We start from the raw sequence: 13968 nt of genomic DNA on the forward strand, positions 1-13968 counted from the left end.
AAAAAGCACTATGTTTCAATTACACCAGCTGGAATGCAAACTGTAGTATATAAGTGGAATTTGTACATGAATTATTTTTTGGACCATTTGTCCATTCAATGCATACAGAAGAGAAGCACATTAATATAAACATATACACAATTAACAAATTATTCAAGAAGACTTCATGAGGGCATATTTTCAGACATGCAGTAATTATAAGAGAATAGATTGAAAATATATTGACAGGATGGCCATATAAAGTGGTCATGAAGAACTTCTGCATATTACATTACCAACCAAAGCATCTTAACTTCTTTGTATTGCCACACAAAGTTAACTCCGTATTTAAAAATATTTAATGGTGTGAAACATGATCATTAATAGCACTTACTTTGAAGCATCTTTAGTCAGATTGAATTGTATATTGTTCATAATCTCTAAGGTAAGAACATACTGAAATTGAGCTGCTCACTGAATCCCACTGGAGAACCCTTAGCAAAAAAAGCCCAAAAAAACCCAAAAAAGCCCACACTAAAACTCAAAACAAACAAACACACAAACAAACAAACAAAAAAAAACCACAAAACCCCTTCAAAAACAACAATGTCTGTTTGGGACTGGAAAAGCATGAGGGAAAAAAACTTTAAAAATGTATTACTCTCCTTTTGGAGATCTTCCTATAGAGATTGATCTTCCTATAGAGATTGATACATTAATCTTGTTAAGATAAACAGAACAATGAAAGACTGACATTGAATTTCTTTCAGTGTTGTTTATCTCACCTCATAATATCATTTTATTGGGCATTCTTAAAACCTGAATACATTGTTTTGCTATCTCAGAGTCCAATGCATTCTCTGAAGATTTGCAATGAAATCCTCAAAAGGACTAGGTACAAATGTTTGGGATATTTTTTAGTGATAGTTCTAAGGAATTGTTTGGGGTAATTGGAAATTTACCATGGAAATTTATTTGAAGTTCAAATGCTGAAAGCATAACCCATACCATCATATTAAATTTTATTTAATGATTTGTATTTCTGAATTGTTGGTTGACTAAACCTAAGGCTGTAATTCAGTTTCTGAATTAGTTTCTGAAGAGTACATGCACTTTTCCTGAATCAGTATGAGTTTAAACTGCATAGTGAATCCAGCAAGAGTTCTTGTTTTCCAAACATGCTTGGAGGCCTATCTAGCAGTGTACCCAGTCAGAGAGAATATTTTTTTCTCCTATTTTTAATTTGGTGTAAAGTTTTGTGTCATCTTGGCACTGAAAGACTTTTTTCTCCTCTTTCTGCCTTTCTCATCATCTTTCTCCTCTGCTTCTGCTCACAGATCTTCTCTTTTATAGTCTATTTAGCTGTAACCTGCCAATTGTCTTAAAAAAAAAGTCAGTCTGGTCTGAAAAAAATTATGTTTATCTGTGGGTAATTTCACAGTGTTAATTAATAGTTGAATCCTCTCCTGAAAAAGTGATGTAGCCGTTCAGGGTTATTTTGTTTTGCTGTTGTTTTTTTCCAAACAACACAGTCATTTCTGCAATTTCCCAATTTAGGAAATATGACTAATTTAAGTGCTTCAGCGTTTATCTTAATACAGTTCTAGAAGTTGCATATTGAAGGGTTAATATTCAGACTATTCTGTTCTTTAAAGACAATTTAATTTTGTGTATAATGAGAACAGATTTTTAATATAGTTAGGTGAACATAATTTAAAAATTTACCTATATAAATTGCTATATGATGAGAAAATATGAACAACAGAAATTGTACTGGTTGAATAAGAACTTTCAGAGTTTCACTTCCAGTGAATTGATAGTTACTCCTTTCAGAAATGATCCTTTGTTTAGAACTATTTGGATATTTGTGGTGTGCTACATCATCTCTTTTTGAATTCTTGGATTATAAAACATTATGAAGGAGTAACATAATCTTACTTTATTCTTCTTTTGTCTAGTGCAATTTTATATTTTATGTTTTACTGTTTAAACAGTGGTTTGTCTTGGCCAAAAATCTTGTATGTAAAATCAGCAAATCATTTTTAAAACAGACTTTAGCTATGACTCTTTCTGAGTAAGTGATTGGAACCTATTCTATACTACTTTGTTTTTTTCAGACACTATGTATTTTGGGGAAAATAGAATCTACTTTATCATTGAGAAGGCTTTCCAAGTGCAAGTAAGTTAATCCTGTTTTTGACTGCTATAATAGATTGTTTTTTTCTTAAATAAAATATAAGAGTCTGAGATTTCAAGGAAATACCTAGCTGAGAAAGGAAACATTGAGACTCAGTGTTTCAGCAGTTGTCTTATCAAAACCAAAACAGTTCTTTTGTAACTTGTTTTTTTGTAACTTACTTTTAAGTTCTAAGATCACATAAAAGATACAGAAGAGCACTTTTTTGGCATCTTCAATATTTTATTACTGATATTTTATATAAATCTTCATGATTCCCTGAAAGAAGGCAAATTTGTCAAAGTGCCTGGACAATCTACATATTTTATATACTAAAAAGAAAAAAACAAGTTATCTCAGACATTTATTCTCAGACAAAGTTCAGGTAAATCCAACACATGAAGTGACTAATGCTTTTTGACATGAAATCTCTCAGACTATGAGAAAACTGAAGTTACTAGTGGAAGTTAATAAAACACTAACTTCACATAATGCATAGTCCTTTGCTGAGTATTGGATGCAAAGTTGAATTGTGTAATTTCTGTCTATTACTAAAAAGTGTTATTATTTAAAAAGTACAACACGAACTGTGCCAAAGATGATGAGTCCATCAACGTTCCCAACAGCTGAGAACTAAATGCTACACCATCTGCTTGCTGAAATAAGATGGCATGCTAAAATGTTCTGGTGGAATACAAATTGACTGCCAATTCTGATTGTTGCTCCTAGTAGTCAGGGGATTTTTATTATTTCAGTGCAGTTTGGTCCCAATCATCTTTGTAAGAGAAAAAGATCTTTTGAAAGCATCCCCTTTTACCATACCTGTGAGAGCAGAATAGACAGAGATTGATTGAATCTTTTTATGTACTTGATTTCCTTTTCCTTTCAGACAATCAAATATAAGAATGTAGTATATAAATGCAAGTCAAAGTCAAATTAGCTGGCACAGATAACTGTTTTAATAGTAACAAAAAGAAAGAATTAAGACTGATAGAAGAAAGTCAATTCCTTTCTGATGTGAATGATGAAAAGCTTTTGGGTTTGATGAGTTTTCTGAGAAAAGAAATAGCTAGCAACAGATAAAATGAGAACACGTTACTGCCAGAATTGCCTTTTCTGCATATATGCATTATACATTACACACTATATTGAAAAATTATGTTAGAAGAATGTCAAAGTTCGAAAGTTAGGGAATTCAGAATTAAGGATGACAGCATTCTTGATCTTCCTGCCTGTGCAAATACAATTTGATACAGTCTTTGCATACAGAATTAGATAACATTTTAGACCACAACTCCTGTCTCTTTCAGTGAATATTAATTTTGATACAGCCAGTGCAGAGAGCTTCAATTTCTATTGGTATACACACTTAGTCTGCTGCCATTTGACAAGCAGCTCATACTTTTCATCTTCCAAATACTGTTTGCATCTCAAATCTCTAGTACCTATGCACTGCCTCTTCTGTGCCCAGTTTATGAGCTGCCAGTAGAAAGTGATCTTTATAGCCAGTACCACAATATTTTCGAAACAGCCTTTGCAGCAGTGTATCATCTTTAGAAAACTGAAATCATGATAAAGAACTTGATTTCTCCAAAGGCACTGCTCCTTTTTTTTTTTTCTACAGATATTTTGCCCTCAAAACAGATTTAATTTTCTCTGAAGATATCACGTGTATTTTTTTCTTTTTTTTTTTTTCCAGTGGAAAAGACCTCTCAGATCACTGAGCCCAACCTGTAGCCTAACACTGCTAACACTACCAAGGCCACCACCAAATTATGTCCCTAAGTGCCATATCCACACATTTTTTGAACTCTCCCAGGGACAGTGATTCCAACACTTCCTTGGGAAGACTGTTCCAATGTTTGATCACTCTTTCAGTGAAGAAATTTTTCCTAGAATCCAATCTAAACCTCCCGTGGTAGGCTAATGGCTGGACTCAGTATTATTAGAAGTCTTTTCCACCTTTAATGGTTCTATAGGATTGTTGGTTTTTTTGTTTTGGTTTTTTTTTTTTTTTATCAGTCTTTTCATTTTGCCTACTTTCCATGAAATGTGAATCCATATCACTTGTCTCAACATACACGTGACCAATAAAAATGAGTAAGTAATGAAACAAAAAACCCCCGAGCCACTAAAACCCAAAGTTGATAGGTTTTGAAAAGTTCATTCCAGAACAGTTTTTGAATGCAAAATGTAGTTCTTCCAATTGAAGAAGCCAGAAAAAACCAACCAACTGAAGTGGAGCCTCCACCTCCAGCAAACACTGCCAGGGAAAAGAGGAAATTGTGTTGGGTGTCCCAAACTTTTGAAGAGACTGCCACTTCCCAACTGCCCCATAACTCTGGATCTGGCCATTTTGGGTCTTAAAGAGAGAGTAATATTTTTTTGGCACAGCTAGAAATGGCATAAAATAGTGTTTTGGATTACAACAGCCTACTATGAATATATTTTGATAGAGGAATATACTAATGTTACTGTTCATCCTTGCTTTATAATGTCACTAGTATCTGAAAATATAGTAAAAATAATTGTCAAAATTAAGCTGTCCACTGTTTTGAAATTCTTTTAGATAACTTGAGAAAATTTTCTATAAATTACTCTTTTGAAATAATACAGTGATCTGGAATTCTATACAGCCCAAACAGTCAGAAATAAATTTATTATCAGTCATCTCTCAACCTGACTTCATAATTACCTTTCAATATAAGGAAAAAATAAAGGTTTGTGCTATTGATATAGCTTTTGTCTAGCTGGTGATCAGGGGAGTGTGTGTGAGTGCATAAGAAGCACACTTGGGTATGTTTCTCCTGGCTGCTTGGGAGTTGCACAGCAAGTCTCTGTGAAGATAAGATAATGCACTGACTTGTGATTGATGGAAGTCCTATTCATTTTACAACAAAGTGTTTCACTCACTGTTGTGAAATATCCAGGTAGGAATCTCAGTTCTGGAGTTCATAAATGGAAATGCCAGGGGAAAAAATAATAACAAAAATGAGAAAATTGATTTAAATATTGTCAAGTGATATTTTAAGGTGATTTTTAGCTGAGATATATTTACATTTTCTGCTGGTTGAAACTTCTTAATTAACGATATGTGAACTCCTTATTTGTATCCCTGAGGTCTATTACCCAAAGAAGAGCTAATGTAGATTTAAGAAGACACAATATTTTTTTAAAACTTCTTATTTCTCTTTATGGCATCAGATGAAAATTGGTTGACAAAGTGCAACCAGGAGAAAAACTTGATTTCCAAACCTCTAAATTGCTCTGGGAAAAGCCATTCTTGAAATTGTGCAGCTTTCCTCTAAATTAAATATCTTCCTCCTTTATTTGCACATCATGTCATTTGAGGAAGAAACGCTCATAGACTTCAGTCACATCTCAAAACAGCTAAACCTCCTATTAATGAAAGTTTAAAGTCAGGGTTCCAAATATGGAACATTTTATGCAAATGGGTTTAAATGGAACATTTTAAGCAAATGGGCTTAAAATGTCCATTTGCTAAGGATATAAGGGTTATTTTTCTGTATTTCTGTATATGCTTTTCTGTGTATATGTTATCCTACATTAGCCCTTGGACTAATTTTTTATTCCCCTGCTGGGCCACCGACCAGCTCTCTAGGAAGATTTTTTTCAGGGTTTGACCATCTTTTTTGTGAAGAAATGCTTCCAAAAGTCCAGTTTAAAGCTCCCCTCATGCAGCTTTGAGCCACTCCCATGCATCCTGTCACTGGATTCCAGGCTGAAGATCTCAGCACATCCCTCTCCATTTTGGTTTCCCAGGCAGCTGTGGAGAGCAATGAGGTCATGCCTCAGCCTCATTTCTTCCAAACCATACAAACCGAGAGTCTTCAGTCCTCCTAGGACATGTCAGCCTCTTCACCATCTTTGTTGCCCCCCTGTGGATGCATTTGAGGACATTCACCTGCTGCTTAAATTGTGGGGGCCAGAGCTGCACACAGCACTCAAGCTGAGGCAGCAGGAATGCTGAATGCAGCGAGGTAATCACATCTTCGGAGGGGCTGGTGATGCTGTATGTGATGCACCAAGGTGGGGGTTTGCCCTCTTGGTTGCCCAGGCTCCCTGCTGGCTCCTGCTGAGCCTCCTGTTGACCAGCACTTCCAGATCCCCTTCTGCAGGGTTGCTCTCCAGCTGCTCCTCTCCCACTTCTACTTGTATCCAGAATTATTCCATCCCAGATCCAGAATCTGGCACTTAGACTTGCTATATGTTATCCCATAAATCATTGCTCAGTGATCCCATCTATAGAGCACCTCTCAGTTTGACGCAAACTTTCTAATGGTTTGTTCAGCTCCTGCATCCAGATTGCTGATAGAAATATTGACCAAAACTGTCTCTAAAATCGAACCTTGAACACTACTGCTGGCTGGCTCCAGCCAGATGTAGACCTGTTCACTACAACATTTTGACCTCTACCCTTCAGCCAGATTTTCACTCACGAATCACCAATTAAGCAGACTTAGAAAGGTTTAAAATGTGAGTGTTCAAAAAATGCAAGTTTTATTTAATACCAAATAATTGCCTGATAATTTTTTAGGGTAAAAAGTAAAAGTAAATTTTTTGTCTTTGTTTAAATCTAAATTGTAAATTATCATTCTGTGTGATGATCACAAGGATAGTGATATTTTAATTTTTATTTTGCTGTCTTAGTATATAAATATGTGGAAATATGGTAGAGGCTGAGATAGTGATACAGCCAGAGGTAGAGAGAGAAAGGCAGATAAATGCATCACACAAATTATTTAGATAGCTTTAAGAAAAATACCTATGATTTGAGAACTGGATTTTTCTCTTCATTGCTCTTCTGTGTTACTGAAAAAGAACAAAGAGCGAACGTCTCTTTTTATTTTCTTTATTATTTATCATATCATTATCCTAATGTATCCATAAATAAAACATACCTATTACCTTTTTAAAATTTCATATCTTTGCTAATTTCTGTAGATTTCTGCTAAACCTAGCAAAAATATCACAGGAAGTATGCACCTTTAACTTAAAAATTAAATTATTAGCATGTGCACAGCATTTTCAATGGAAAGAAAAGCTTTCATAGCTGAATTTTCTGTCTGTCACATCTCATAAAGTATATTAAGGAAATTCTATCTTAGAGCAACCAGTTTATGGATCAAGGTTATAACTACTTTCCTTTAAATGTTTTCTCTGTGTGACCCTTGGATGCTGTTTTAGTTGGAAATGTGGACTGTGTGATCAAGCAGTAATCAAGACACCCTATGGAGCTTGGAAAAGTCTCACCAGGAAGCCTTGTGAAGCCAGTACAGTTTCACAACTGCTCTGCTCTTTCATGTTGCCTAAAAGAAGGCCAAGCTGGCCCTTGAGCCACATCCAGATCACAAGATTTTTAATTGCATCCTTCTGGCTACTGTGGGAACTTGCTGGGCATTCAAATTACTTCTGGAGGAGGAAGGGAAGCAACAGTGGTTCATATAATGTAATGCCAAGGATCTGTAGATACAACCTGCTCAAACAGGTTTTCTTACTCATTTTCCAGAGGCCATCCTTTTCTCAGTCTTTATAGCTTATTGTGCAAAGAACTAAAGACAGAAAATTCTGTATCAATTTAAGAAACTGACTTCATTTAAAAAATATTTTAGAAAAAAACCCCTAAACATTTGTTTACATTAAGAACAAGATAAAGACCACATTTCCAATTTCAGGACCTACCCTGGACTGAGTTAAACTTGTGCTTTGAGTTGTGTTTACTAATCCTTAAATTCTACTATTGAAATCTAAAAAGAAAGCAAACTACAAAATCATATTTGATTATATCAAATATGAGTATATTGCAAATCTACTTAATTCTTTTATACAAAGGAAAAGACAAATTTTCTAATCAGGACACAATACTTTTTGTTTTTTTAATTATGAAAAGTCTCATTTACTGATGAGAAATGTTTATTTAAAAGAACAGAGTTGTATTGTCATTATGTATTTCTCTTTCCATGCGGTCATTTATGCTCAGGTCAATGATCTGACTGAGCACAAGTGGATGCAGGCATACTGCAGACTTGTACAAGCAAAAAGGACACTCGTAGGCATGGAAGCTGCTGGTTATGGATTAATGTAAATCAAAGCTGTTAAGTTCTAAGACTGATACAAATGCTGCTCACATGGCCCAGGAGTACAGCTGTATGAAAAATCTCACAATGCTGGAAATAAAAAAAATAGGCTAAAAACATAACAAGTAACCCAAACAAAGTCGATTTCTTAGGTCCATTAAAAGTATGTGACATCTTCCACATGTCTGTAATAAACCTGGGAAAGTGTGAACTATGGTAATGAACTTATAGCTAAATGTAGAAGTAAAAAAACACCAAATAGAAAATAATTAATTTTAGATTTTTAGGAAAGGAAGTCCCTTCCAACCCAAGACATTCTGTGATTCTATGGTTTTACAAATTAATCATAAAAAGCTAAAATGAATTGGGCAATGGTCCATGTCAGGACAGTCTTACAGATGTGATTAACCAATAAAAAGTACAACAAGGATGAAATGCCAATGCAGTAGTGGAGCCAGCTCCTACTGTAATTAGTATGAATATAGCTGGAACTGTACACTCAGGAGGTAACATGATTTCTATCAGAACATGACAGTTGAAAACCTGGGAAAAGAATATGGAGAGGCAGACAGGTATAAATCAGAAGCCATTTAATAATGGCAGAAAAATATTAGGTGCCTGCTTTGAGCTTACTGTAGAAAAGCATGTAGTCATTACTCAGGCTTACCTCTGAAAATAAAATGTTTGTTCTTTGTGTAGAACATAAAATTGAGAGGGCATGCCACTGAGAGCAGCAAACAGATTTGTTTTCAGTTTGAATTTTATATTTTTCTTAAATATCCAGTATGGCAAATACAGATGCAAATTTGGAAATTTCCATGTAAGCCATGAAAAAAAAAAAAAAAAGTTGAAATGAAGGCATTAATTACCTGTGTGTGTAGATAGGCTTTCACTCATCCATCTCATAGGAGGAAACAATGGGTTCTGTATATCTTGGCTTCAACATTCCATACCTGAGTAATGAATTGTGTTTGTGTGGCCAGGTTTTGGTAACAGGCTGGGTACAGGGTGCCCTCTGTGAGAAGCTGCCAGAAGCTTCCCCCATGTCTGACAGATTCAAAGGCAACCAGCTCCAGAATGGACCCACCACTGGCCAATGCTGAGCCAATCTGTGATGGTGGTACTGCCTCTGGGATAACATATTTAGGAGGAACAAAAACCCTGGGCAGCCGCAGCTGAACAGAGAGGACTAAAACTATGTGAAAAAGGCAGTCCTGAAAACAGTGAGGCTGGTGAAGAAGGAGGGGCAGGTACTCCAAGTGTTAGAGCAGAGATTCTCCTGCAGCCCCATGCAGTCTGTGGTAGAGCAGAGATCCACCTGCAGCCCAAAGAGGGCCTCACAGTGGAGGATGTATACATGTGAGGGAGGATGTGAACCCTTGGGAAGCCCACAATGGAGCAGGGGCAGACTGTGAGGAGTCCTCCCCATGAAGGGGAAGGAGCTGACTGCAAGCCCCATTCCCCATCTCTCTGCAGTACTGGTGGAGAGGGGAAGTTAGATAATTTGGGAGCAAAGATGAATTGAGGAAGTAAGGAGGTGGTGGGGGGAAAGGTAATAAAAAACCAATTATCTTATCTCACTATTATTTGATTAGTAATCAATTAAATTAACTTCCCCAGAAATAATATAAATATAAATATAAATATAAATATAAATATAAATATAAATATAAATATAAATATAAATATAAATATAAATATAAATACAAATAATATAAAGATAAACTTCTCATTTCTTCCCTTTAGAAAGCAAATATTACTTCTGTTAGATCATGACCTTAATTCACTAATATTCCTAGGGAAATCATGGTGACCTACTTGAATCTTCATGCTTGTCTAAATTGTCACTGTATTATTGTATTTTATTCTTCTATTGAAGAAGTGGGGTGATGATGTACTGTACTGTTTTTAGGTAATCACATTATCCCAGACTACCAGAGGGAGTGGTTTACTCAGACCTAACTGTGAAAAACTTCTTGCTGTAAAAGAGAACTCTTTCTGTATTATGCATCAGAAAGTAGATAATAGATGAATATAGAGTGTCTAAGAATGAATGTAGGTGGACTTCCCTTGAAATTCCCAGAAATTTCACAGACTATTTGCATTTCTAGGAAATGAAAGCTCAGCCTTATTACTCATGAAAAATGTACGAAGAAAAAGATCCCTGACCGAGTAGCCATTATTCTGCAGAGAGAGATCTTGTTAGTTACATTTAATACCTATCAGATATCTTTCTGGTAAAACTTCTCAGGGCTAGTGCTGAAATCCTCATAACTCTTTAGCCTGATAGAATATTTATTTACTATGTAAATTTTTAGTACCATCATATTAATTCTTTGTGCCTATTAAGTGTGCAGATAATGATCTATGATGTAGGTCATGCTTTTTATAATAATTTTTGTTGCTGAATGACAGGTAAGACTGCTTATCCAGATTTGCATTGAATTTACTGTTTTTGACATCAAGGTCATAGCACACTTCATAGAGGCATTTGCATCAGTTGAGCTGTTCAGGGCAAGCTGGGTTGCTTCTCGTAAAATGGAAGTGTATACATTCCTGATTTTACCCCTTTTCATAGAACCAATGAAGGTTTTTCTTGTTCCTAGAGTGATATCCAGTCATGTTGATCTCAAAATTAGCCATAAATTTCTCTGGCATATGATATTAAGTGTCATATTCTTCTACAGTGCTTTTGTGAATTCCCAAATCATAGTTATTTCTTGCTTCAGGGCAAAATTTGATACATGCATTGAAGCAGTTTTTGGTTATACTAACACTAGGTGAGAGTTTTTGAAGGCACTAATTTTATGCTATTAAAGAGTAGCAAAAGCAGGCTATTCCTTCAGCAGCTTTGAATTTAGAGCATTGAGCGAAGTTACCATTGAGTCAAGATTTGGATACAGATATTAAAATGGGACATGGAATTCCCTAGCACAGATCTGGGAGCAAGGAAGAATTGTTGTTTAAATGTGCAGCATGTCAGAAGGAACTCCTCATGAAGTAAATCCTCAGTGAAAACAGACCATTAATCTTGTTCTAGATTAATGAGTTTGAGTCATTATTGGCTAACTACTGTGGGACAGCGCAAGCACCAGCACAGCTTAGGAAAGAGGTATTTCAGTGATATATTGAAGTTAGTAAAACTGAAGAAGCACTATTTTTTCATCTTGGTACAACCACTCAGAAGCCTGAATGTTTACTAAACAATGTTAAAGACTCAAACTGCAAACTAACAAAATGGTCAGAGCCCTGGTCATGAAGAAGCAGACAAAATCTGTCAATTATATATATTTTTTTTATTTCAACAAAAAAAATCACTGAAAGAAACATAACAATTTTTAGGGAATAATTACAATGACCAGAAATGGTAATAGTATTCAAGGAGGCAACAAGGATAATTATTCAAAAGCACCTCCTCCCTCCCAACCCCCCCCGCAAAATTGAAACTGAAGAAAAACTAACCTTCTTCTCTTTTCCCTACAAAGAAGGAGCAAATAAAAGCTCATTTCTTGAGGGGACATAATTTCAATAATTTCTGTGAGGAATGGAATGTATTATGTCACATGCCACTGATGAGAAAAATATAAACAGGTAAAATTTTTCTGTGAAATAGAATGATTCAGTTAAAATGTGACAATGTCCTCTCACACATACAGGGTTGTTTCTGTAGTTTTCTAAAAATCTACTGTGGCGTATGATATGCTTTATTGAGTGAATGTGAAATGACAGATAAATGTTTCCTCTAGTCTATAGGCAAGCCTTTGTTGCATGATATTCAGCTTATGTCCTGATATCCTGTGGGAAATTAAAGGAGTATATGAAACAATCCTATAATTACTTACATCCAAATTTTTTTGAGCTCCTCCTTAGCTAGAGACATTGTTTTAAGCTCACTGAGAGAATAGCCTAATGTGAATTATTGCCTGAAAGTTGCTATATAAAGGGTCTCTCTTGAATTTTCTGAAAAATATGAAAATGAGCCATTGAGTTTCTATGCAATTAAAGCAATGTACATACGCAAGTTTGAATCCCAAAGTTTTGAAGAAGTATTGGATCACAGAGGGCTCTTTACAACCTCCGCTCTCTGTTATTTCCAATTGAAAGTTGAAACAAGTAAGAGATGGAACATTTCAAACTCATATTTTGTGTTTATCTGTGGCTGGAAAGCTGCCCAGGATAAAAAGATCTGGAAGTGTTGGTCAACACCAGTCTGAACATGAACATGAGCCAGGTGTGTGCCCAGGTGGCCAAGGCCAGTAGCTCATGTAAGAAATAGTGTGGCTAGGAGGGTGAGGGCAGTGATTGTTCCCCTGTAGCCAGCAGTGTTGAGGTCACACTTTGAATACCATGTTCAGTTTTGGGTCTCTCACTCCAAAACAGAGGCACTGAGGTGCTGGGGCGTGTACAGAGAAGGACAACAAGGTTGGTGAAGGGTCTGGAGCATAAGGAGTCCTATAAGGAGCGATGGAGGAGGCTGGGGTTTTTTAGCCTGGAGACAAGGAGGCTTGAGGGGACTTTATCACTACCTACAGCTGCTTGAAAGGAGGTTGTAACAAGAAGCGGTCAGTCTTTTCTCCCAAGTAACAAGTGTTACAGCAAGAAAAAATAGTGTCAAATTGCACCAGAGGAAGTTTAGCTTGGGTATTAGGAATAAATTTTTCACTGAAACCAATGAAGGTCTGGCATTTGATTGCAATATCAAGGGAAATGGTGGAGTCACCATCCTTACAAGCATTCAAAAGGCATGTTTATGTGGTACTTGGGGACATGGTATAGAGGTTAACATGGAGGTGCTGGGTTAATATCTGCACTCAATGATCTTTGAGGTCTTTTCCAAACTGAAGGATTCTGTGGTTCTATGAAAATTGGGTGTGTCACACTGTTTAACTATGCCAGCTAAGCCTGTTTGGAGAAAGGCTGCTCCTGTCTGTCAGCCAAGAGAGGTGGGGGTTTTTGTACACTGAAGGCAAGATTATTGAGTATGTGACTGCAAAAGAGTTCATGTCAGTACAACTTACATCAAAGTTATGGACTTGGAGCTGGTATAAATTGTAGGCAGTAGCTGCTCTAAATTAGGAATTTTTTTTTTTTTTCAATTCTAGCTGTCACAACCACTCTGGAAAATCTTTAAACACTAGACTTAGTCTGAATCACAAGATTTCTAACTGATAATAAAAAATTCCCATTACTGTTTACTACCTTTTGTAATATGATTTCGTCAGTGCTTACTAACTAGAAGGAGTACAAGGGCAATGAAACCCTTAGTGACAAATCAAATTAAAATACAGCATACACAGCATACAACATGAAATCAACCACGCAGCTTTCTTTATCTGCAACTGTAGAAATAATTATCAAAGGTGTGTGTGATTTGTTTGTTGATTGTTTACTTTCTATTTTTTTGGCCTCTGGCTTTTTTTTTTTTTGCATGTGTGTGTCATGGGGGAGCATCTGAATTGGTAAAGAAGGAAGATTCATAGGGCAATGCTAGGTAAGATAGAGTTCAGTGTTCTACTGAAACAGGATTCAGTACAAGATTCTCTTTTTTATGTGTGACCATTTCTGACTCATTTTTTTAAATTAAATATAATTCAATTAAATTTTTTGCATTTTTTCAGTTCTTTTTTTATTTGTTGCTTATTTACAGAGAGAAATATTTTGTCAATTTATTAATTCAAGTGGTTTAAAATTGCACTTTTCAGTTATAATAAATAA

Source organism: Molothrus aeneus, chromosome 2 (genome assembly GCF_037042795.1).
Source record: "Molothrus aeneus isolate 106 chromosome 2, BPBGC_Maene_1.0, whole genome shotgun sequence".
NCBI classification, from domain to species: Eukaryota; Metazoa; Chordata; class Aves; order Passeriformes; family Icteridae; genus Molothrus; species Molothrus aeneus.